Below are 26,419 nucleotides of genomic sequence, written 5' to 3' on the forward strand. Positions count from 1 at the left end.
GAGGCCAGGGGAGAAAAGCTCCACAGTAAAATAAACGGACATTAGTTACATTGGATTACATAGCGATTAACAATTTAACATAGCAATTACTTACAACATATTTACAGATGAAGAACATAGTACATCAGTAGACAACTAGAATCTTTATCTGTGAAGTACATAACAGACATTAACAAATGTTACAATGAGAAGTTCCTGCTGTATAATAAGTACTTAACCATAGCTCCGTTTCTTTTATTTCCGCCCTGTTTTTATTTTAAGCTCCACCTTAATTTTATCCCACTGTGTAGCTATATTTTCAGAAGTAATTTCTACCTTCTCAAACTGCTCCCAAGTAATCTACACTACCCAATCCTTAAATTCCTCTGTTTTCAACTGATAGGTGGGAAAGCACCAGTGTCTCATTTTTATTTCATTACCCAGTGTTTTTATTTGTTATTATTGGCACATGATCTGAAATAGTTATTGGGTGTGTATCAAGCCCTTCAATTCAATGTACATGTACCTGTGAAATGTAAATCCTATCTAGCCTAGCACAGTTTTTATGTCTTTGGGAATAATATGTAAATTCACTCCAAACTCCTATTACTGAATTCACATCTTCCATGCCAAACATTCTCATAAATTTCTTCAAAAATCTACCATCCTTGGTTTTACTTCCCCTTCTGGGCCCCTCGGACACATCTTCGCTGCTGCAGATCAAATTCCAGTCCCAAATGTATAAGTAATATTCCTTGTTGAAAACTGATTACTTCACTCAGAATTTTCTTAAGCCCCATTATAGCAGTGTTAGGTGAAATATAAATACATGCCAGTGTAATCTTCTCCATTGCGAGTAGCCCCTTAGCACTACAAATCTGCCATTATCTTTTTTATTCTCTTCTATCACTATTGGAGCTCCTTTTGCAGTTAATAGAAGTACTCCTCTTTTCCTTTTGTCCCAGATATTCTGCTGAGTAATCATCCTGAAAACCTTTCTTTATCAGATTCACATGTTCAGTTCTTTCCAAGTGCGTCTCCTGTAACATAGCTGTTTGCACTCTACATTTTTTAAAATAGTTCACAATTCTTTCTATTTTGTATTTTTCTGTAAGACCAGTAACATTTAAAGATGTTATAGAAGGCATCATTGTATTAAAAAATATATTATTCCCACTTTTTATGTATAACACCTTTATTTGTTAAATGTCTAGTTTCAGCTTTTACTTTACATGCATGCACTGTTTGTCAGGTTGAACTTTTACATATGTTTCTTGTCATATCAATTTAAGCATATGTCACAGCTTACAAATTTTTTTGTTTTATTTGAAAGCCCTCAAAAAATACCCTCAAAACTATGTACATCTTCAAATATTGAAGTTTTAATGTCCTAATAGGAACAAATATCCCAAACTGACAGCCACACATAGACTTCAGTTAACCTAAAAGAAAATATATATCCATGGTAAGATGTATGGTCCAGCCTGTACTTCTAAGTGCTAACTGTTCTTTTTCTTCTCTTTGTAGCTCTTGCAGCTGGGAAATCCCCTGAATGGTTTCAGAGAACATCTCCTAGCCAGTTTCTCTTTTTTCTTTTTCCCCAGCCAATCACTCTCCACCAGACTGTAACCATTTTCTCTTTATCAGGTTATCTCCATGGAGACATGAGAACCATACAGCCAATTTCTCATTATCAGATTGTCTCCATGGAGACAGAAGGACCAAATACAGAATTGCTATTAAACATGCAATCATTTGCTAGAACATAGCCTCATAATATTCACTATTCTTTTTTCATTTACTTGCTTTCTCTTAAAACTTGTTACTAAATCAACCTAAGGATTTTAATCCAGTCATTCCCCCATGTAAGAATGAGAAAAAGCAATTTTTTTCTTTTTTTATTTATTTTGTCGTGCTCTTTTAGCCAGGCTGTTTGTTTTTTTAACATTGCAAGGCCTGCAGTTCTTAAAACTGAACAAGAAGAAAGAGAGGAAAAGAGAACAGCAGCACCTATTTAAAATTCCCATTACACTTTTTTTAAGGAGAGAGAACTTTACAGCATGTAAAGAAAACTGTACACCACAAAAATGGTACTGTTAAGGAAAATTTAACTTTCTCCCGTGTCTTCCCCTTCCCAAAGCATTTTTCTGAATATTAGTGACATGAAGTTGGGCATATGATTTAGAGTCCCCCACAAGTCCAACAGATTCTGAAAAAGTCCAATCTTGCCAGATTTTCTTGTTCTGTCACATTTTACAAATTTAATTATTGCATTGTAATCCTACATTAAGTTGCTGGTTTTATTACTGTTCATCTCCATCTCCCAAATCATGTATTTGCTTTATTTCCAGTGTGCTCTCGACTCTAGGAGTCTACTCTTGTGGTCCTTTCCTTCATTCCAACATTTTCTGTTGAAACTGTGGAAAAAGTTTCATAGGGGTAGTATCTCCGTGGACTTTCTGCTTCTTGTTCTTCTGGTATTAATCTCCTTCTGTTTCACAGCTCACTTTTGTTGGATGAACTTTTGTATTTCGTCATTATCATGTACTTCATCAGAAAATACCTTGAAAACAGCTGGGTACAGCAGTTTGAATCTCATGTCTGCTTCTTGACATTCCCTGAATAGTGGAATGAATTTACTCAAATTCTGCTTGGTGTACAATGAGTAAAACTCCTTCTGCTGGTAGGATTGCATCTTTACTGTTAAAGGTCTAGGTTGCTTTCTCATAGCCAGATTTAGAGCATACACACATTGTGCCCTTTCAAATAACTCCTGCTGTGGAATACCATTCCAATTGCTTATTTGTGCTTTCAGAATATTAATGCAGTTTGTTCCTTCCGACTTCTCTGGTATAGCTGAACATCTCTGTCCTCTAATTCTATTATTATTTTTAAACATCTCTTCCAAGCAGTCTCATATTCATCAAGCCTTTTCTTCATTTCAGCCTCTGAGTTTTGCAGCTTTATCACCTCATCTGAATATCTCTTTAAAACTACTTCCATTTTTTCCAGCCTTTTGTTGTTTGTTGATGTACTCCACCAGTGTTTGGTTTATTTTAACCAAGTCTGTGTGCAGTTGTCTTGCATCTTCCTGTAGGTTACTGGAGGCCATATCTGGAGGTTGCACTGTTTTTGCTGAACAACTGCAGAACTTTTCCCAGTCAGCGTTTCTTCCTCACTTTTTTGTAGCTGATTTTTTCCAGGTGCACTGTTTTTTTTTTCCTGGCATCTAGGCAGTACACTTACTATCCAATTACTGACATTAACCCATAAACGCAAAAGTCTACTGGCCATCGTTGTAGAGTTTTTGTTTTCACACTGGGAGAGTTAAGTTAGCTGTTACTCGATGTACATCTTTGAAGTCCACGTTGGTTCTCCTCTTATTCCATCTGACCAGGGGCAATTGTCACAAGTTACCTCACTGCATGGACCTTCTCATGCAGGACAACTGATCTCTCCTTCACCCTCACTTGTCCACTCTTCAACTGACACTTAGGATGATAGGGTTTTGATTCCTTTCCAACACCAATTTTTTGAGGACATGCTCAAGTTCCTGCAAGAAGCCAGGAAACCAAATACTAGAAAATCATGTACAGTGGATATAAAAAGTGTACGCACCCCTGTTAAAATGCCAGGTTTTGTGATATAAAAAATGAGACCACAATAAATAATTTCAAAACTTTTTCCTCCTTTAATGTGACCTTTAACCTGTGCAGTTCAATTGAAAAATCTGTTAGGAGAAAAAAATAAATGTACAGTACGTGTACACACCATTAAACTAATACTTTGTTAAAGCACCTTTTGATTTAATTACAGCATTCAGCCTTCTTGGGTAGGAGTCTATCGGCATGGCACATCTTGGCTTGGCAATATTTGCCCACTCTTCCTTGCAAAAGAGCTCCAAACCTGTCAGATTCTGAGGGCATCTCTTGTGCACAGTCCTCTTCAGGTCACCCCACAGATTTTCGATTGGATTTAGGTCTGGGCTCTGGCTGGGCCATTCCAGAACTTTAATTTTCTTCTGGTGAAGCCATTCTTTTGTTGATTTGGACGTATGATTGGCATCATTGTTGTGTTGAAAGGTGAAATTCCTCTTCATCTTCAGCTTTCTAGCAGATGCCTGAAGGTACTGGGCCAAACGTGACTGGTATTTGGAACTGTTCATAATTCCTTCCACCTTGACTAAAGCCCCAGTTTCAGCTGAAGAAAAGCAAATCTAAAGCATGATACTGCCACCACCGTGCTTTACTATGGGGATGGTGTTGTTTTGGTGATGCAAAGTGTTGTTTTTGCACCAAACCTTGGTCTCATCAGACCATAACACATTTTCCCACATGCTTTTGGGAGACTTGATGTATTGTTTTGCAAATTTTAACTGGGCCTGAATGTTTTTCTGTGTAAGAAAAGGCGTCCGTCTTGCAACCCTACCCCATAGTCCAGACATATTGAGAATACGGGAGATTGTTGTCGCATTTAGTACACAACCAGTACTTGGCAGAAATTCCTGCAGTTCCTTCAGTGTTGCTGTAGGTCTCTTGGCAGTCTCCCTGACCAGTTTTTGTCTTGTCTTTTCATAAATTTTGGCGGGACATCCAGTTCTTTGCAACGTCACTGTTGTCCAATATTTTTTCCACTTTTTGATTACTGTCTTCACTGTGTTCCATGGTATATCCAATGCTGTGGAAATACTTCCATATTCATAGCCCATATCCTGAAACCTACAAATTAAATCCTGTTGGTAGGCCTCATAGCTGTCCCTGGTAGACTAACAAATGTGCTTAATACGCATAAATTGAGATTTGGGTGTGTTTTTGATAATGTGTCGAGGATGCAGGCTAGTAGCAAACAATAAATTGTTATATTGGGGATATTTCTGAAATACGTGTGTACTAAGAGTATTATCAGAATTTCTAACAATCGTAACATCTATAGAATCGCAATTTAATGCAAATGCTATACCCCATTTGTTTTCAATAAGGTATTGGACAAACTCCAATAAATATTTGTCCGCTCACCATACCATCCAACAATCATCAAGATAACATCTCCAGATATCTAATTCTCCCATAAAAATATTATGATTGCTATCATAAATCAAATGTTCTTCTAGGAACCCCATAAACAAATCAGCATATATGGGTGCAAACGAGGCCCCATAGCAGTACTTTGTACCTGCCAGTAACCTTCATCCTGAAAATAAAACACATAGGTTCATAGGTAGGTACTAGGCTATTGGCCTTAGGGCCTATACAAGCCTAGCCAAAAAGGTACCCTGGCTTTCGCCACCAAGAAAATTCATTTTCCTGTGCCCCTGTCAAGCAGAACCACGGAATTGATCCCCGGGGTGAATTTCCTATTACCCATCCAATTATCAAGATTTTTCTTGAAGAGTGCTAATGAGGCACTCTGTTTGACATAGATTAGTACTAAGCTAACTGCCCTTGTGAGCCATTTTAAGCCTAGTCATATTATAACTTGTGAGACTCAAACCCTGCACCTTGTGCTTGTAAGGCAAACACCTTAACCATTAGGCCACCCTCCCAACCATTTTTGGTCAAAGCATGCATATCAATAAAGTATTAAATCCAGGAGGAAATATGTCTGCCCTATTTAACCAATATTGCAGTGCTTGAAGATCTGCCCAGTGAGGTATGTTTGTATACAGGGAGGTGACATCTAATGTGCACAACAGCCAATCCAGTCCAACTGCATATCTGATATTATTTGGAGAAACTGAGTTGTCCTGGATCCTAGATCTTACTAAGGTTTCCACACTGTTTATTTTTTCTAGGTTTTCGTCCACCCCTGTGTTTACCATACCTAAAGGGTGGTCAACATTATGTGACTTTTTGGGAGCAGGTGGCCTCTGATTTAGTACATTCTATGTCTGTGACTGAAGAATCATCCAAAGTACTACTATAAGTACTTTTGGGCATTTTAAGAATGGATCTAGGTCTTTTCTTTTTATGTGCCGATGTAGTGGTATCTAAACCAGTAAATTTGACACTCCTCTTAGAACCAAAAGGTTTTCCCCACTGATGGTCCTCATATCCCTGTTAAATTTCTCAGTTTGTTTTAGCTTTCAACTGTTTTTCAAGCTGCAATAAATCTTTGGTTAACTTGTTAAGACATGTTTTATATAATAAGTTTCCCCCTCGTATGATTTTACTTTCTCACATAGTAACTTAACCTCAGGTATGTTGACATCAATCATACACTCATAGTATGAGGATAATATGTTAACGAAACCCAAATGAGGCATTCTGTTGTGCCTTTTCCCACTCATCAGCCAACATCTCATCAATGTGGCCCACCAACGGTTGAATCTGTATTCTCAATCCCCCATGAGTAATGCTGTTGGCCTGATGCACTTACAACATTGAATGTCATACATTAGTATGAAGCATTCTCATGCTTTTTGTTAATTTACTAAATGTTAGCTCACACAAACTAACTGGATCCCGAGTGTTTACATCAACCATATTCTCTCCTGAATTGGCCAAACCAAAAGTTTGCAGATCATTCCTATCTACTGAGAGGCCTTGTAATAGTTGTAAGAGACATTATATTAGTTATTCAAATTGGTAAATATAAACTGTTCAAAATAATAATTCAGTATAATTTATAGAAGTAGGCTGTTCTGAAATTCTTCTTATAGCCTACCCAATGATGTTATACAACATTTACCAATGATACGTAAAGAGAAAGGACCCAAGTTGTATCAAAAAACAGTAACAAACATTAAATGCAGGTGACAAAACTTAACATCAAACAATATAGTATCCAGAAAGTGCATATGAATATACACATATACAAAGTTAATATGATAACATACTGTTAAGTCAAATGCAATATGTAAATCATGCCCATTGGTGTCATACATTTATGAATTCTAATTATTCCAAGTGAATATCCAGATCATATATAATGAAGTCAGCCCCTATATATTGAAATAAATGATATACGAGTACATTTTTGAAAGCTCACATCAAACAGAAGAAATGTACATATTCTATAAAAGAGTCACTTGTAAATATATCTCTCCTTCCCTGTACACGATAGATAACAAACACTCCAATTGTTAGGAATTCTGATAATACTCTTAGTACACATGTATTTCGGAAATATCCCCAATATAACTATGTATTGTTTGCTACTAGCCTGCATCCTCGACACATTATCAAAAACATACCCAAATCTCAATTTATGTGTATTAAGCGCATTTGTTCTACCAGGGACAGCTATGAGGCTTACCAACAGGATTTAATTTGTAGGTTTCAGGATAGGGGCTAAGAATATGGAAGTATCAAATCTGCCAGTAATTGGGTGTCTAAACAGGATAGATCAGATTTATTGGAATATAGAGCAGATTTATTGGAATATGGAGGAAAAAGTAATCAAAATAATATCAGATTTGTCACTACGGACGTAATGTTAATGTTATCAGGGACATTATTAATTCTAATTGGAATATTTTGTTAACAAGTAATGAACTTTGTGAGGTCCTTACCCCTAGGTGCCAGTCCTCTAATCGAAAGGGGCAGACCTTTGGGTCCTATTTCAGTTATTATAAACATCATGGGGTATGTACTCTTCTAATCGACAATTGATGCTTATTGGGGATAAATTGTTGGGTACCTTTCCTTGTGGTCACTGTTCTTGTAAATTTATTTTTAAATCAAAACAATTTTCTAGCAGAAACACTAGTAAGGTTTATGATATAAAAGTTTTTTGTAAATTGTGGTATGGACTAGCTGATGTATTTAGCAACTTGCTCTTATTCAGCCTTTTACATTAGCCAAACCTCCCGTTCATTGCGTATACAAACTATGACACACAATTCGGCTAGATTTAATTTTATGGTGATAGGTGAAATTTAGGGAGATAGGACAAATAAGTTAGGTTAGCATGCCCTACTAAATAAAAAAAAAAAAAAAGAAAGAAAAGTTGGATCATAAAGTTAGGTGGATTATTCCCCCTTGTCTTAATGACCATTTATGATTAGTAATAAGGAATGTTTGTGCAATGACGGTTAATTATGTGTTGTTAACCAATTGTGTGTGTGTGTGTGTGTGTGTGTGTGTGTGTGTGTGTGTGTATATGTATGTATATATATATATATATATATATATATATATATATGTGTGTGTGTATATATATATATATATATATATATATATATATATGTATATATATATATGTATATGTATATATATATATGCAAACCAAATATTGTAATTTATGGGTATATTATTGGCAGAATAGCATTTAATTTAGATATAAAATAGCATGCATAACCTTACAAATTTATTTATGGTTAATGGGGTAAGGGTTTCTTTAATACCAGCATGTTGGTTTTGTATTTAAATAAGTAACTGGACGTCTGTCGTCACACACTGATGACGCTTTGGTGAAAGCGAAACCGGTCTGTGGGGTGACTGCACGGCTTTAATAAAGCTCTCCTTCAAAGACGGCTGTGGATACTTATTTTGTGGATTTATCTTTTGTGCTGGACTTTTTTTGGTATGGTATCTATATGCTTCAGTTCCGGGCACTTTTTGGACACGAGCACGGAAGTTTTTGGTATGGGTGAAACACTTTTCGTTGTTCCAGTGCTGTGTCGAGTATAAGGGAGTCGTCAGAATAGTTTGGCGCAATATACAGCTTATGGTTTTTGAAGGGAATTGACAGTCGACCTATGATGGCAGCTCGTCAAGATTTACAAGCTTATTTGGAGCATTTAACTAGTGATAAAGATGATTTTTCTGTTTTTTCTGTTGAGGGTTCCATTGCAGTAGAACCGCGATCCCTCAATACAGGAAATATGGACATTAAGCAACATTTTCGTAAGTTGGGTGACCTGACGAAAAAGGTACGTGCAGTAGTGTGGCATAATAAGCTATTAAGGGCTTATGTTGAAGCTAAAATTGTGCCTAGGGGCCTAAGGGTACAGCTGGAACCAGGCCTTGGTAAAGATGATGTAGCATTTATAAAAAAATGGCGTGAAACACAATTGACTGCTTCGAGTATGTTTATGGGTTTATTGATGGAGTATTATGATCAACAGTTGTTGACGCTTAGTAAACAGCTAAATGAAAGTCAACAATGCACTTCTAAATATATAGATAAGCCTGACTATGAAAATGTTTATACACAGTTTATGCTTGAGATGGACAAATACGAACAGGAACTGAGGGCCAGAAAGCTGAAAAAGTATAAGAGAGATGTGGATGACTTTAAAAATAACAGAATTTTTTCGTGGAAGCATGAAAGAAGAGGTGTGCATTTTGATGTGAATAAACAGTCACGTCCGAAACGCAAACGAGTCAGGTCCATACTTCGACAGCCAACAGCAAGCACATCTGATGGCTCATCTGTCTATTCAAACACAGATACTGAACCAGAATATGAAACCATAGGTGGATTATCACCTGAAGTTCCTGTTTCTAAGCGGAATAAACCCCCTTTAGGAGAGGGGGTCGCAAACACAAGAAACACAGCAAGTTAACAGATCTACATAAGGTCACAGGCCCCACAGACCCGGTTTTTCAACCATCATTGACTGTAGATGCTATTAATGATGTTAATAACTTGATAGTTAATTTGACTGAACATATATTTAGTCCTAGTCAAATAAAACTATTACAAAAGGGTCTTAATTATGTGCCATCTTTTTATTTATCACATTTAGATGTGGTTAATGATGTGAAAGAATTTAGCAGAATGTTGAATGTGAAATGTTTTTTTGCCAATCAAGAGGCAACAATGACCACTGTACAGCAAGATGTTTTCAAGTTTCAAAAGTCTAAGTTTGTTCCTATTTATAATAATAATGTTCGAATTTTCGAACAGATGGTATTGAAAGAAATACAAAATAAAAAAATGGAAATTTTTAAGCATTTTGGTCATAATCTAACTAAAGAAGAACATGAAGCATTAATTCAACTGTCTCAAAATTTAAATCTTGTTATAACTTCAGCAGACAAGGGGGGAGCAATAGTTATTTGGGATAAAACCCAATATAATAGGGAGGCTAATAGACAACTGAGTGATTCCGACTACTATTGCCCCCTAATGACAGACCCCACTACTGAATTTAAGATTGTTATTGATAATTTCCTGTCCAGAGCTATACAACAACAAATTATTAATACACAATTGGCTACACAACTTAGGGTAGATAATCCCCAGGCTCAATATTTCTATCTAACCCCCAAAATACATAAGAATTTGCAAAGCCCTCCAGGTAGACCCATAGTGTCAGGTAGAGGTTCTATTATTGAACCTTTATCTGAATACCTAGAGACAAAATTAAGGCCATTACTGACCTCAATACCAGCTAGAATTAGGGATTCCAAACAATTTTTACAGCTTATGAATGATTTACAAATATCCAATAATAGTTTCTTAGGTACGCTAGATGTACAGTCACTGTACACTAGTATTCCTCACCAAGGAGGTGTGGTGGCGGTAGATTATTGGATGCGTAAATCTGGAATATACTCAAAAAGAGAAATACAATTCTTGCTATCTATGTTGAGGTTAGTTTTAGAGCATAATGCATTTAAATATAATGAGCAATGGTATTTACAAGTCAAAGGTACAGCCATGGGAGCTACATTCGCTCCTTTATATGCTGACCTGTTTATGGGCTACCTCGAGGAGCTTTGCATATATAATGATGATTTTCCTTTTAAACACAAATTAACTATGTGTAGGTTTTTGGATGATTGTTGGGTTATATGGGATGGCACCATAACAGAATGGAAAGAATTTTGTAATTATTTGAACTCAAATATATATAGTATTACATTTATTGGTAAAGTGGATTTGTTTACGATAGATTTTCTTGACGTAAACATAACTAAGGCAATTGATGGCACAATAGTCACAGAAATTTATAGGAAGCCTTTTTCGAAAAATTCCATTTTACATGCCAATAGCTGCCATCCTTCCCACATCATTAAAAATATACCTAAGGCACAATTTCATAGGGTTAAAACCATATGTTCAGAAGAACAGACATATAGTTTTTTTGAAAAAGATATGGAAAATAGATTTAAAGCTAGGGGGTATAATACAGCCACAATAAATATAGCCAAACAACAAATTAACAGCCTGGACAGAGATTCTCTGTTGCAAAATAAATCAGAGGGGAAATTTAATCAGGCTTCAACTATTAGATTTGTGACAACATACGCTAGCAATATTCATATGATTAAACAAATTATAGACAAATACTGGTCTATATTACATAATGATCCTTATTTGACTAACATAATAGGAGATCATTGTGCATATTCTTACAAAAAAGGCAAGACAATAGGACAACATTTTTCTGGCTATAAAAGACACATCAATGTAGTTAAAAATACTAGTATTATTTCTAAAGGCAGCACATATTGTGGGAACTGTACTTATTGCAAGCTTATGTCCAAGACGTCCTCTTTTACCTCTATCAATACAAGCAAAGTTTATGATATATCAAGTCTGATTACATGTAATACACCTTGGGTTGTATATATGGCGGTATGCAGATGCGGAGCATTTTACGTAGGCCAGACATCTTGCATGCTTAAACAAAGAATAGCAACACATGTTAGTGATATAAAGTGCAACAGGGTTAGGAGTGCATTGTATAAACATACTTTGGAACATACAACGGCACACTTTATATTTGTGGGTATTGATAGGGTAGTTGATACTAGCTTGGGGGATAGGGCAAAACATAATATATTAGATCAAAAAGAAAGAAGATGGATTGTTAATTTGGGTGCTATGCATAAACCAGGTCTTAATGACCATTGGTAATTAAGTATTAATTAAGTATTGAATATAAGTTTAGGGATCAAGAATGGTTTTTTGTTTAGGTATGTGTATACATTTATATATATATCTAAAAATAACAGTTGCATATTTTATGTAAAAGGATAGTTATTATTATATATAAAATGCAAACCAAATATTGTAATTTATGGGTATATTATTGGCAGAATAGCATTTAATTTAGATATAAAATAGCATGCATAACCTTACAAATTTATTTATGGTTAATGGGGTAAGGGTTTCTTTAATACCAGCATGTTGGTTTTGTATTTAAATAAGTAACTGGACGTCTGTCGTCACACACTGATGACGCTTTGGTGAAAGCGAAACCGGTCTGTGGGGTGACTGCACGGCTTTAATAAAGCTCTCCTTCAAAGACGGCTGTGGATACTTATTTTGTGGATTTATCTTTTGTGCTGGACTATTTTTGGTATGGTATATATATATATATATATATATATATATATATATATATATATATGTGTATATATATATATATATATATATATATATGTATATATATGTATATGTATATATATATATATATATATATATATATATATATAATGTGTGTGTATATAAATAGAAATAATGTGTTTTGCTGCACAGATGAATTTATCACTGAGGAAGGCAGTTATGCCGAAACCGGTCTGATTTTGGTGTTGCCACTAATAAATTGAGTTATTTCCACTCTTTTTGGTGCTGGCCTCCTTTTTTGATTTGTGTTGTACTCTCATCTTGTCAAGGGTCGGAACCTCTGGTGTTTGCTAAGTCTGATGTCCCGACAAAGAAAAAGCAAAAGACTTAGGCGTACTCCTGTACTCCCAAAGGGCCCTCAACAGGAATAGCAGGAGTTTACTCAAGGCCTGTTTAATGCCTTAATGGCCCTGAAGCCTCCCCAGGGGGTTTCTGTGCCTACTTCCCCTTGGACTTCAACTCCCTCCAAATGGACTAGGGAACCTGATTGCTTAGATGAGGATTCAGACTCTAATGATGGGTCCTTGTTTTACTCTTCCCATATGCCTTCAACTTTGGCTTATGGTTCTGATGAAGAAGAAGAATCCTTTAGTTTTGAGTCTTCTTTTGAGGAATTGTCTTTTTGAGACACTATAGCTAGAATGATGGAATACTTTGTGGGATTCTTTTCAAATGTCTGATATCCAGAAAAGGTATTATGAGCTGCTTTGAGTAGGCAGTCCTAAACTTTCTGCAGTACCTCCTGTGTTGGTTGCTTTGTTAGACTCCTTTTATAGCTGTTCTAAGTCTCCTGATTCTCGGACACCTTCTTCTCCAAAGAAACCTGACAGGTTCTGTAAGGTTTCTGAGGATTGTAATTCTTACTGTCCTCCTGCACCACTTTACTGTTGTCAGTGTCCTCTGACAAGACTTCTAAGCTGTTACCCCTTTAGGGCAATGGAGAGAATTAGTAAGAAGGTTTTATACGATTTCTGCTTTGGCCTTTCGGGACGTCTATTACCAGACTCGCATGACAAGATAAGCTCTGACCTTGATTGGCTAGGCTTGTCAGGTTATTTCCGACCTCCCAGATTCTGAAGCAAATCATCTGCTCTATTTTGGGTTGTACCTCTCAGGTGGCTCATCACTTTATCAAGTGTAGCTTTGATGATGCTGTTGCATCCTCCAGATTTGCTGCTTTTGGGTCTGTTGTGAGGCATCATTCTTGGCTGTGCCTGTAGTCTATACCTGTAGACATTAAGGCCAAATTGCTAGATGCTCTTTTGGATAATAAAAACCTCTTTGGGACTGCTACTACTACATTTAAATCCATTTAGAAAAGAGGTAAAGCTTTGCATGATCTCAAACAGATTTGTGTGTCCTGTATCCCCAAGTTCCAGAGAAACTACCGTACTTGATTTTCCTTTCTTGTCAGGCCACTAAAGGCAGGAAGGGTGATGGGCAAACTCCTCCTCTAGGTCTTCTCACACTGCTATGGCTCAGAAGCCTCCTTTATCCAACAAGCCTGCTTCTCCTTGACATTTTGCCCCCCCCCCAACCCTTGGCAGGTTACCTTGCCCCTTTGGCTCTCCCTTTGTCTTCCAAATTGGCATATCACCACCTTGGATTCTTGGGTTCTAGCTATCATTTGTTATGGTTGCTTCATGGTATGGAAGTCTCCTCCTCCTTTTTCAGGGATTCACCAAACTCCTCTGAAACAACTTCCTAATTTCTCAGAGATCCTTGGTTCCCTGGTTGACCAGGGAACTATTCATCCTATTCCTCCTCCACAGGTAGGAAAGGGATTTTAATCCAGGATGCTCTGGTCCCTCACAACGAGGGCAATTGGAGAACTCTTCTGGATCTCTCTTGCTCAATATCTTTCTCAAGGTTCCTAGTTTTTGGATACTTACTCTTCAAACCCTGTTTCCTCTTGTACTACCTCAGGCTTTTCTGGTGTCCTTGGATCTGAAGGATGCTTACCTTCATATTCATATTCACCTTCTTTTCAGGAAGTTTTTACGTTTCTCTCTTTCTTGTCATTTTCAGTTCTCTGCTTTGCCCTTTGGCCTCTCTACTGCCCCAAGGGTGTTCACAAAATGCCTACCTCCTCTGATTTGCCTTCTGCAGGCTCCAAGGCATTAGATTTTTCCTTATCTAGACATCCTGTTGCTGTAGGTGCCTTCTCCCAGTTGCCTGTTACAGGGTCTGGAGTTAACATATCTCACCACCAAAGTCTGAGGTTTTTACTATAAGCTTTCAACATCTGTCCTGACTCCCTCTCAGGACCATTTGTATCTGGGTTGCAGGATTGAGATGGTGCCAATGTTGGCGTCTCTTCCACCTCCAAAAGTTCAGTTCTTCATAACTTTCTTTGTCTGTTCTTCCTATGTCTGCTGTCCCAGCGAGAGAATTTCTTGGAACCCTGGGACTCGTGGTCTCTTCTGTTTCAATGCTCCCTTTTTCCAGACTGCACATACAAAAGCTTCAGAGGTACCTCCTGCTAGTTTGGTTCGGCACTGTCACCCTCTGGATTTCAGTCTGCCTTTTCTTCCTTCTTTAAACTGGGAATTTGAGTGGTGAAGTCATAGTTTCCCTCTGCCCAGGCCTGCATTTTCAGCCACTGGTTGCTTCTCAAGAACTGTTCAGCAGCACTTCAGACATGGGGCAAGGGGCTTCCTGTAGTCATCTGAAAGTTCAAGGTCTTTGGCCTCCCCATCAGAAGTCAGATCATATCAGTATCGGAGATGAGAGCTCTGATTCTGGCCTTTCAGGCTTTTCACCCCATGCTGTCTCCAAGCCCTCTGAAGGTTTACACAGACAACACTACAGTTATGTGGCATGTCAACAAGCAGGGGGGGCATAGTCTTACCTTCTCTGCAGGCTGACTCTTCAGGCTTGGGATCTGGCTGTCCGTTTTCAGTTAACTCTTCAGGCAGTGTATATTCCTTCAGAACACAATCTAGTGGAAGACACAGGCTAATGAATGGGTTCCTCACAGAGATGTGTTTCTGGACGTAGCCCATCGGTGGGGTATTCCTTGAGTAGATCTTTTTGCCTCCCCTCTGTACAGACAGCTCCATCTTTTCTGTTTCAGAATGCAATGCTCTCTGGCATGAAAGACTGATGCCCTTTCTTTTTCGTGGAAGGATGTTTCTCTGTTTTCCTCCCCTTCCCCTAATTCCAAGATTCCTGCAGAACATTCAGCTGGACTCCCCAAAAATGTTGCTAGTGATGCCCTTTTGGCCAAGACAGCACTGGTTCCCCCTCTTAATTAATCTGGCCAGGGTAGTCACCACAAGTTCTCACTGGTTGGACCTCCTCACATAGGACAAGAGGTCCCTTATCCATCCTCACTTGTCCACTCTTCAGCTGACACTGTGGGTAGTAAGGTTTTGATCCCATTTAGGCAACTCTTTTTTCTGAGGGCGTACTTTGGGTTTTACAGGAGACCAGAAACTCTGCAACCAAAAAATCTTGCATGTCCGAAAATAAGAGATTTTCTGTCTGGTGCCATGCTCATAACCAGGGCCCTTTTTCAGTCTGGGTCTCTCTGGTTCTCTCCTATTTATGCAAGTTGCCGCAGTTTGGCTTGGCCTGTTCTTCTGTAAAGGCCTATTCGTCAGCTAGTTGTGCATGCCTGCCCTTGCGTCCTCCTTTGGCTTCTCACTTTGAGGTCAGTTTCTTACAAGCGTCTTGCATCTTAGGCCCCCAAGAAAGTCTATTCCTCCTCCTTGGGAACTTAATTGTGTTTTTGAAAGATTGCCTCAGGCTGCTGTTGAACCTGCAGGTTTAACTTCTCTGCAACATTGTACCTGGAAGACTGGCTTGCTGCTTGCTCTTACTTCTGCTCGGAGGGTTTCTGACCTTCAGGCCCTTATGGTCATTCCTTTTTTCTTTTTCATAGAGCAGGGTATTCCATCGTAATAATTTGTCTTTTATGCACAAGGTGGTTAATGAGTTGTGTCTGAATCGGTCAGTATAGCTCCCCTCCTTTGCTTAGACAGCTCATGTATTATTGGGACAAAAATAAGGCCATTTGTAAGTCTGACCAGCTTTTTGTTTCTTTTCATCCCAGGGCATTAGGTTTTGCTGTTTCTAAGCAAAACCTCTCCTCCTGGATGTCTAAGGCCATTTCCTTTTGTTATTCTTTTCATGGCAAATGGTTGTCTTCTTCCATTTGAACTCATTCCACTAGTGAAGTTGCCTTTTCTGGTGCTTTCTTCAAGGGGTCGGACACCAATTTCATCCTTGAAGCTGCTACTGGTCTTCAGTACATACCTTTGCATTATAGGTGGGATGTGGTTTCTAGGGTCAGAGCAGATTTTGCTAGAGCCATTTTGCATAGGTTTGTTGAGGACTCTTTCCTAATCCTTTTTCTTGAGCTTTTGTACTGTTCCCTAAAGTAAAGAACACTGCAACAATGATATGGAAGACACTAGTACAGTTGTGTAGACCATAATACAGTTGTGTAAAGTGTAACTGTAATTCTTTTGGGCTCTATTTTGGTTTCCTTCCTTACCTAGGTTCTCCCTTTTCCATCTGCATTTTCTTTGTCTGGATGTACATAGCCTTTTTGGTCACCTTTATGCCCTACATTCTGAATGGGAAGTATATGTGTGACATATGGTGTATACAGGATCTAAAGGCATTGGTATACTGGCCGGACACTGGGTTATCCTTGGCAGGTGATCCCTACATTTAAGAATACTGCATCAGTGAAAAGAAGGACATCTGTTTCGGTAAGATTTTATACACCTGTACTTTCTGACTTCAGCTAGCAGAGTATGCGAGTTACAAGCTGTTAGGATTACTCAACCTCACCACATTTTAAGAAGGATAGGGTTTCTTTGAGAACTAACCCCTCTTTATGCCTAAAATGGTTCTGGAGTTTGACTTGAGACATTCCATTTATTTCCATATTTTTTTTTTTTTTTTTTTTTTTTTTTTACGGATATCAAAATAAGGTGAAAAAAATTCTTCATACTGTGGACCTGCATAGTCAGCTGGGATACTACCTCGACAAAACTGTCTTAAGAAAGCTGATTAGCTTTTTTGTCTCCTGTGGAGGACAGATGAAAGGACAGCTAGTGTAAAAATGGACTGTTTCTAGATGTCTGTCTCATTTTGTTTTTTTGTTCTCATTATAGTAAGCCACTTCCAGGCAGGGTAGGGTCCATTACACTAGGGCTTTGGGTTCTTTGGTGGCTTTCTGGAAAGGGGTGAACTCCAGAAGTATTGTAGAGGCAGCAATGTGATCCTCTTTACCTTTATTTATTTTATTTTATTTATTTTATTTTACATTTGTTGACCGGGTTAGTCTAACTGGATACATATCCATTTTCAGCAGAGGCCCGGGGAGAAAAGCTCCACAATAAAAACAACAGATAGAATTACATACAGATAGATTCTTAATAACATAATAGAAAGAGACACAAAATTACATACAAATAAATTCACAAATTACCTACCTTTATAAGGCACTGTAAACTCCATTCCTTTTCCAGGTCCAAAACAGGGTTTCTAGGACTGCTCCCCAGGGGTTCATGGATTCTAAATTTAATCCTCTCCCCTTGTTGGTAATCTGCCTGTACAACTTAGACGAACAGTGATCTAATTTTGAGTACATTTGTTTAACCAGCACCCTGTTTTTTGCTGTTTATTGTGTTGACAAAGTATTCCTGCGTATAGTTTCCTTTTCTGGTTATGTTTCCTAGCATTTTACTTACTGGGCTGTTGCATTTCTTTTTACGTAAAGAAAGCTCAGAGCTTTTTGTGCTCCATCTTTTTATATGGAGGAGTGCCGGTCAAAATGCTGACTGAGCTCATGGAGGGTGCTCTTTAGCTTTGAAAAGCTGACCAGTAGCAGTAGTGTAGGACCGATATGGTTTAGGCTACTGCAACAGTGATCTAGTAGAACATCAGTTGTTCTAGTAAGTTTATTTACATTACTGTGCTTGCTTCTCCGTCTGCCAGTCAAGGATACCATATCTCCCTGACACTTTTACTTATTTGAAAGCTTAATGCAACACCCATTTGATCCAGCTGCTACAACTTGTACTGTCTGTTTCTTAGAAGACTGTCTCCCTTATGGCTGCCATTTTCGCCAGAAGAATCATTTTGGAACTTCAACCAGCTGTACATCTTCATGTGTTGTATTCCACAAAGGATGGATTTGTTCTTCTTGACACCTTGTCTTGATGTAGAACGTTGCAATATAGACAAATTTTAATCGGGCAGCTTTCCCCATCTAAACTGAACTTGGAAGGACTAAAGAACATTACTGTAGTAAAAGAGAAGAGATACCGAAGTTGGCAAAAAGGCATAGGTTATGAAGAACAAACACAGGTAGATGACAACTGTATTCTTGCAAATGAAGTGAACAATGAAAACAGATTAAGAAGACTAATGGTGATGAAGATCTTTAACAATTGAAAGAGCAGACATTGAATAAGAAGTGAGCGAGATGCGGTTAGAAATGACACACTATCATGATTTGTTAGGACATATTTTTCACAAATCGTGCACAGAAAAGAGCCAAGTCAGAATGAATGAAAAGATTTTTGTGTAAATGCCTACATGAAAAAAATGGTTCCTTTTAAAAGGTGGAAATGTTTAAGAACATTCAAGCCTAATTTTAGGCATACGTATATTTTGACAGGATGCTCTCCACTTGTTAAGACAAGGGAAGAGAATTTTTTCAGCAGATGTATTTACAGTACTTGACTAACACAAAACGTAATTTTTGCCAGGTCAGAAATTTTAACAATTCACAGATAGCAAAAATTGCTAAGAGCATCGTCAATGAGGATTTTTTTTTGTTAGAAAATTTGCTGCATTTACATAAGATTGTTATTGTTTGTGAAACACATTAATGGACAATAATTGGAAACTAGTTCTGTCAGGGTATAAATGCCCACCCCCGTTAACAGATATTCAAACAACAAAATCAACTGCAGGAGTTTGACCGGTATTAAAGATTATTATGAGACTTGTGGTTATTATGTGCTTGATAATAATAGCTATTCTGTAAATCATGGAACTATGACTAGAAAGACATCCCTGGAAAAGGTCACAGTTGGTGGTGGTGTATAGACCATGAAAGTCAAGTGCTGATGACCTAGGAGAAATTGTACATTTCTTTTTGTGAAACACGAGGAAAAATAGTAGTAGCTGGGGACTTAAATTTACCAGAAACAGTTTGGAATAATGTTGATCCTGCAGAATTGGTAAGGGAATTATTTCCTGTGTATGTTCAGGGAAAACAATTGTTGCAGATTGTAAACAAACCTATACTGGACATTATTTTGCTCTCCTAAGGAGAAGATTGTTACTTCATGTTGAGTTTTACCACATTTGATGTGCAGTGATCATAAGATTATAAAGGTTAAGCTACTGCTACATAACTTTGACAAACTGAAACCTAAACCAGTGCACAGTAGAATTGTAGCAATAACCAATGACTGGGTGTAGTATATTGAAGATTTACCCATGGGTGGTGTGGTTTAATCACAGGGGCAAAGCTCAAATGATTAACCAAAGGCAGCCATGGGTAAATTTCAATATACCACACGCAGGAGTTATTGCTATTGTATAATGATATTATTTAAGAAAAAAAGATTAGTTTTCTTAGTCTTTGTGTAATGGTATGGTGTTCTTCCACTTTTTTTTTCCATATCCTGGGGCTTTCTTGATATACTGCGTTTGCATATGGGACTTAATGTTCCCATGCTTATGCAGTACATAAGTGCTTTGGAAAGGAAGTAACAGAGAAGTGAAGATCTATGTTTGTTTTTTTTCTTCTTTTTTTTAAATAAAAAAAAACTAGCTTGAAATCCACACATTTCAAGGAAAATCAGTTGCATTTCTTTAGTTTTGCGTAACCTACCTGATTTTCCTTGTATTTTCTCTGTCCTTTCCTTTGTCTCTCATACCTCTAAACTGCTCCGATTTCAAACTTTTTTTTAAAGAAAAACACAAGAAAACTGGAAAGCCTAACATGTGGTAATAGAAGAAAGTTCAGGCGACTGGACTTTTTTTTAATCGTACATGCTTGATTTACAACTGGCACGCTGGTTGGGCTGACCAATCAGCGTGTACATGTTTGAATACAAATGACCTATCATTGTGTAATAACAGACTGTATGGAAGCAAAATAGTCACTTTGTAAAACTATTTGGAGTGATTCATTCAGTGGAAAGACATCAGAAGAAATTTTTGAAATGAAAACTGAATCCCAAAAAAATAAAAATGTTTAAAATCAGGATCTATGGACACGTTTAGGATGATATATTTCCTTAAGCATAAGATAATGAGCAAAAAAATACATAAGAAATGGAAACAAGTTAACAAGGTCGAACTGTGACTTTGAAAGCTGAAATAAACGGACTATTTTGAAAAATGTTTTTTATAAAGATAATTAAGCATTATAGAAAACTATTTTGTAAGTATATAAGATGCGGCAAGAGTGACGACCTACAAATTGATAAACCGTGTAAATTCTAAAATTCTCAAGCGCAACAGTTTGTAGATATTTAACCGTAGCCTGAGCACTAGCCTTGTTCCTGCAGAGTGGAGAACAGCACTGGTAATCCCCTTGCACAAAGGGGGTCCATCAACAGACCCAGGAAACTATCGACCCATAAGCCTAACCAACCTCATCTGCAAGGACATGGAAAGAATCATCATAGACCTAATCAACAAAGACACAGGCGACCTCCAAACTCTTGACCTGACTCAGTTTGGTTTTCTAGCTTATTAAACCTGGTGGACTTCTTTGAGAGTGTCACCACAGCCCTGGATGAGGACAAAGTACAGACCACCTATCTTGATTTTAGCCAAGGCTTTTGACATAAAGTTGGAGAGTCCACCTCCACCAGTAGACTAGTTACCAGTGGTGTACCATAAGGATCTGTGCTGGGCCCTCTAATGTTTGGAATTTATTTCTCTGAGGTCCAGCTGAAAATAGATGGCTTTGGCTTAGCAAGTTTGTAGATTATTGCAAACTGGGCTCAATTATTGTGTTCCCAGAGATGTAAACGTATTACATAAGGGACTGACGTAGACAAATAATTGTTGCCAAAGTCGCTGACTAAAACTAAACGCAAAAAAATGCCTCATTATTCCCTTTTGCAAAGAAGAAGCCCTGGCTATTTAGGCACCACCCCTCTAAGCTCAAACCCAGTGGTGTGAGACTTGGGAACACTGGTTGATTAAGCTCAAACCCAGTGGTGAGAGACTTGGGAACACAGGTTGATAGCAATCAAAACTTTGATCGCCATTTGGCCATAGTGGTAAGGAAAGCCTTCTACCGTGCACATCTCATTAATAAGGGCATCTCATCCAATACTTGGGAGGTTAAAACTCTGCTGTACTCTACACTTATCAGATCACTAATTCAATGCAATGTTCCCTTATGTATGTACCTCACCAGACACCTGCAGGAACTGGATGGACCACAGAGGTTTCTAACTAAGAGAAGGGCTTCCAAAACATGAGTTACATGAAAAGACTGAAAGCCCTGTCATTGTACTCTGTATCACACAGGCTGCTTGAGACAACCTGCCTGGCCTACAGAGCAGTCTGACTTTGCCCTAATGGAAATGCAGCACGTCGCAAATCAAATGTGACAAGAGTCACTCACTCCAGGGATCTCAGCCTAGCTTTGACTAACAAAACATGGAGAGAGAGAGATGCATCTCCCAGAGATTGCCACTCCCGAATAAGCTTCCACTTTATGTGAAGCAGAACTTCAGTGACCATATTTAAACGCAACCTTGACAATTGGATGGGTGAATCTAAATTCACCTCGGGGGTGGCACCTTTGTTCCTTATGGACAGGGGTAGTTGGTGCCAATTATAGAATTCCTGTGCTAACTACCATCTAACTACAGTCAATTAGGTACACAGGTTTTTTTAACATGGCTAGGCTTGTAACGGCCCTAGGGCCATTAGCCTAGTAACCTCCTGTGAACCTTTTGTAGCTGCATGGCTTACAAATAGGTCATGGCAAGTATCGTACAGTAGTTGGACAGGTGAAATTCTAGGTTACAGTCAGGGTGTCCTACTGTGTACTGTCCTAGGCCCAAACTTTAGATGCATCTTTCAGATCTGTTTTCAGCTGTGGTGTTCTGTAGTGTGTATGTAGATTACACAAATTTGAGTATACTGATTATGTATGTTATAGAGGGGGGGCATGTCTGCAAAAGAGCTTGATTAAAATTGACCATATTAGCACGGGAGAATAATATGCTGATTATGTACATCATAAACTAAGCATATGAGAGTTGGGAGACCTAGAATGAAGGGTGAATATTTAATACAGCACTCAGTGATTGAAACAGTAGATTAATTTAAGGACCAGGATATATTGGTAGACCCAGCTTTGAGTTTTATGATAATGATAGTTATATAACAATAGGCTGTATAAAATTGTGTTATCCAGGAAATCAGAAATGATGAAATTATTGTAAGTTATATTTAGGCCCAAACTAGAGTATCTAATAATAAAATGTAAACCTTAGAAGAAAATTAGCATGAGTGAATCTGACAAGAGTACAATGGCGATTATAGCAGGGGCATCCATGGATGTGAAAACTAATTATAAAAGTTTTAAATATCTGAACATACACAACATCTCATACAAATATTTTAAGAGGAGACCTTGTACACGAATATAGGGCAATAGGGCATTTAGATCCAGTTGCCTTGTGGTAATTCTTGGGGCTATCCAAGAGTAGTAGAGCTCATCAGACAACCTGTATGTACTAATTGGTTCTCTTGAGACCGAAGGTAATAAATGGACTAGACCACAAATTATATTAAATCAAGCACTAGTTTAGATATTTTTAAGAACAATTTGGACACTTTTTATGGGGATGACTGATTTGGTATATTGGCAGGCTAGAAGGGCGTTATTGCCTCTGCCTGAAATATTTGTATGTATGTGGTTGACTCTCAAGGCTTCTTCAAGAAAGCATCCTTGGGTGATACTTGCACACTGGCTGTGTAGAAATCGCTGATTAGTTTTTGACACCTATAAACTAGATGTGATCTCTCAATCCACATCATTCTTTGGTGCCACTATTGTTTGGGGTACTCTTTTTAATGAGTATTCACCCAAGAGGGTAGCTTGGGACTCAATTCTACAGGCAATAATGATGATGGACCTCCAGCCTCAGATATAAAAATGTTACATCACCCAGCCTACACCTAGTGTACTTTTTCAGTTTAGGGGTGCACATGTTTATGTTGATCATTGTTTAGTTGGGTTCCTGCCTTACTTGGGCATTCATAGGTGTGTACTAGGTTAATGGCTCTGGGGCCTGTACAAGCCTTGGCCATAGGATTACTCTGGCATAGTGCTACGCGACCTTAGATGTTCTTCATGTTTCACTGTTACAGTCATCACACTTGGGTTATCTGCCTGCGGGTAGCCTTCAGTCGGCCCGAATACCAGAGTCTTGGGATTTCTGCGTTGGATGTGGTCGCCTCTTCCATGACGTCAGGGGTATAAGACATGCAGCTGACGCCATTACATAAGCTTTTTTTTGCTGTGTGGGAGCCCGAAGCAGAAGCAGTTCGCAAGTGCAGGCCGCTACCTGAAATTTTCATTAATCGAGTTTCAAACCTGAAGTCTTCTAAAGCCAAGTACCCCATTGGGGATCCCTTTTTCTTGCTCTAACTGATGTCAGAAAAAGTTAACAATTGTCTTGCCTGTGGAAAGAAAATACCTCACAGAGATTTTCATTTTTACTGTGTCACCTGTTTAGGCCCAGACCACGACATTCCTCACTGTTGGTTTTGTGCCTTGTTCAACACCCAAACTATCCGTCGTCGGGCTGTCTTTGTCACCAAATTCTTTTGCTCTCGTTCTCTATAATGCCAAAATGTCTTCGATAAGCCATCCGACTACTGATCTGAAAAAAACGGAAGGATTAAGACAGAGACAGACCGCATAGGTCCAAAACTGCCGACGATGCTTCCATTAAGCTAGTCGCCAGTCCGCCGGTACTCCGTGAGGTTCTTCGCAGCCCCTAATACCTGGTTCTGCAGATTCGCAGGCCTGTACTGACTCCCATTCGGAGTCTGATATATGCTGCGAGATGCTTCGACTATGGAACCTGTGGATGTCTTTACCTTGGTTGGGTCCAGAGCCACTGTGCAGGCACCGGCTTCTGAGGGTGTATTCGGACCTTCCAATGTTCGTATTAAACCGACTACTTCATTTCTGATTAAAACTACCAAATTTCTCAGGCCCAGAGTTCGCACTATGCCTAGGAAACCGACGACCAAAGCACATTCTCAAGCTCCCATGCCACAGAAACAAATGCTTAGAATGGCTGAAGACCTTATTACTTTAATTAGGGGAAGCCAGCCTTCCCCCTCTCAAAGACGAAATAATTGATTTTCCTTCTGATTCCACAGACAATGATTCTGATGACTCTGACCCCTCTGATTACCAGGGCATACCCATATCTACCTATGAGGATTCAGATGCAGAGGATTCCATTCCCTCTGCCTCCCCCACAGAGGACTTTTGTTTCAGTGAAAACTTGCATACCCTAAGAGAGCATTTCCCCTGGGAATGCCAGGACTACCCACAGTCCAAAAAAACTCGGGACTCTGGAATTTTTAGACTTGCCTCCGCATAGGCCTGTAGCTATAGTCCCTGTCCTGGATATTGTAGATGATGTCTTCATGGAATCTAGTCTTACCCCTGATACTCTATCACCAGCTGCTAGAAAGCCTGACAGATACTACAGAGTACCTGGGTCTCACAAATTTCTCTCTCAGAATCCAACTGCGGATCCAGAGACCATTTCCCAGGGACCTAAAGGTTTTAAGGCTATTACAGCCAAAAACCCTACTCCTTTGGACAGGGATTCTAGGGTTTTAGGCAGATTGGGTAAGAAGGTATATACCTCTGCAACTCTTGCCATCAGGGCTTTAAATTGCCAGTTTCACATGTTGAAGTACCAGCAGCATGTTATGGAACTAGTTAAAAATGTTGTTGATTCCTGATTGTGTAGAAAATAAAGATTTACAAGTTAATGCATTCTGCAAACCAAGTTAGTAAACATACTTTGCAGTGTGGGTTTGATGCCTTAGAAGCATCTTGTAGGGCTGCTGTCACTGGGTCTGTTCTGAGAAGGCATGCTTGGCTGAAGGAACAAATCTTGCCAGACAATGTCAAAGTAAAATTACTAGATGCTCCGTTAAACCAAGGATGTTTGTTTGGCACAAAAGCAGAAGTAGTTCTTAAAAAGATGGAGGAAAAAGCTAAATCTATACAAGCTGTTAAAGATTTCTTACAGGTACAGACCCCTAGATTCAGTAGGCATTGGCCTTCAAAAAACTGGTCCTTTCCAGTCCCTCCCAGACCTTCTCAGTCCAAACCCAGGGGCAACAGACCACAAAGACTACAGTCTCAGGGTATGCACAGATCTAAACAATGGAGTGCTCCCTCCTCAAAAACAGGGAGTTGGTAAGCCACCCCCTTACGGAAAAAGTTCACAATGACTTGTCCTTCATCCTTCCTAGCCATGCCCAAGTACTTGCACCCCTAGGAGGAAGTCGCCCTGCATGCAAAAAAAGTGGGAGTACATTACCCAGGACCGCAAGACTGCATATGAGGAAACTTCAGTGGTACTCTATGGTGTCAACATTCTCAAGACCTGGAAACAGTGATTCCTATCATTCCTTGCCTAAGGACAGAGTTCCTTTGATGGGCAGAGGCTTGCAACCACAACAAGGGACTCCCTTTCACTCAACCCCCGCCACCCAAAGTCTGACAACAGATGCATCAGACTATGCATGGGGGGGCTCACATGGCAGCCAAATGCATTCAAGGCAAATGGAGCCCAGGACAAATTCACCTGCATATCAATCAAAAAGAAATGTTAGCTGTACAGAATGCACTGACAGCCTTCAATTACCTTATCCTTCCAGGACAACTCTTGATAGAGATAGACAACACCACAGTTATGTGGTACATAAACAAGCGGGGGAACTCATTCCTACCCACTCTGCAGGTTAGCCATGGCTTTGTGGAACACAGCCTTGAGCAATCAAGTGCACCTGCAAGCTCAATTCCTGCCAGGCAACAAACTTCACTGGCAGACGACTTAAGCAGAAATCTAATGGACCCACACGAGTG

Source organism: Protopterus annectens, chromosome 12.part0 (genome assembly GCF_019279795.1).
Source record: "Protopterus annectens isolate FY-2018-M chromosome 12.part0, PAN1.0, whole genome shotgun sequence".
Classification (NCBI taxonomy): domain Eukaryota; kingdom Metazoa; phylum Chordata; order Ceratodontiformes; family Protopteridae; genus Protopterus; species Protopterus annectens.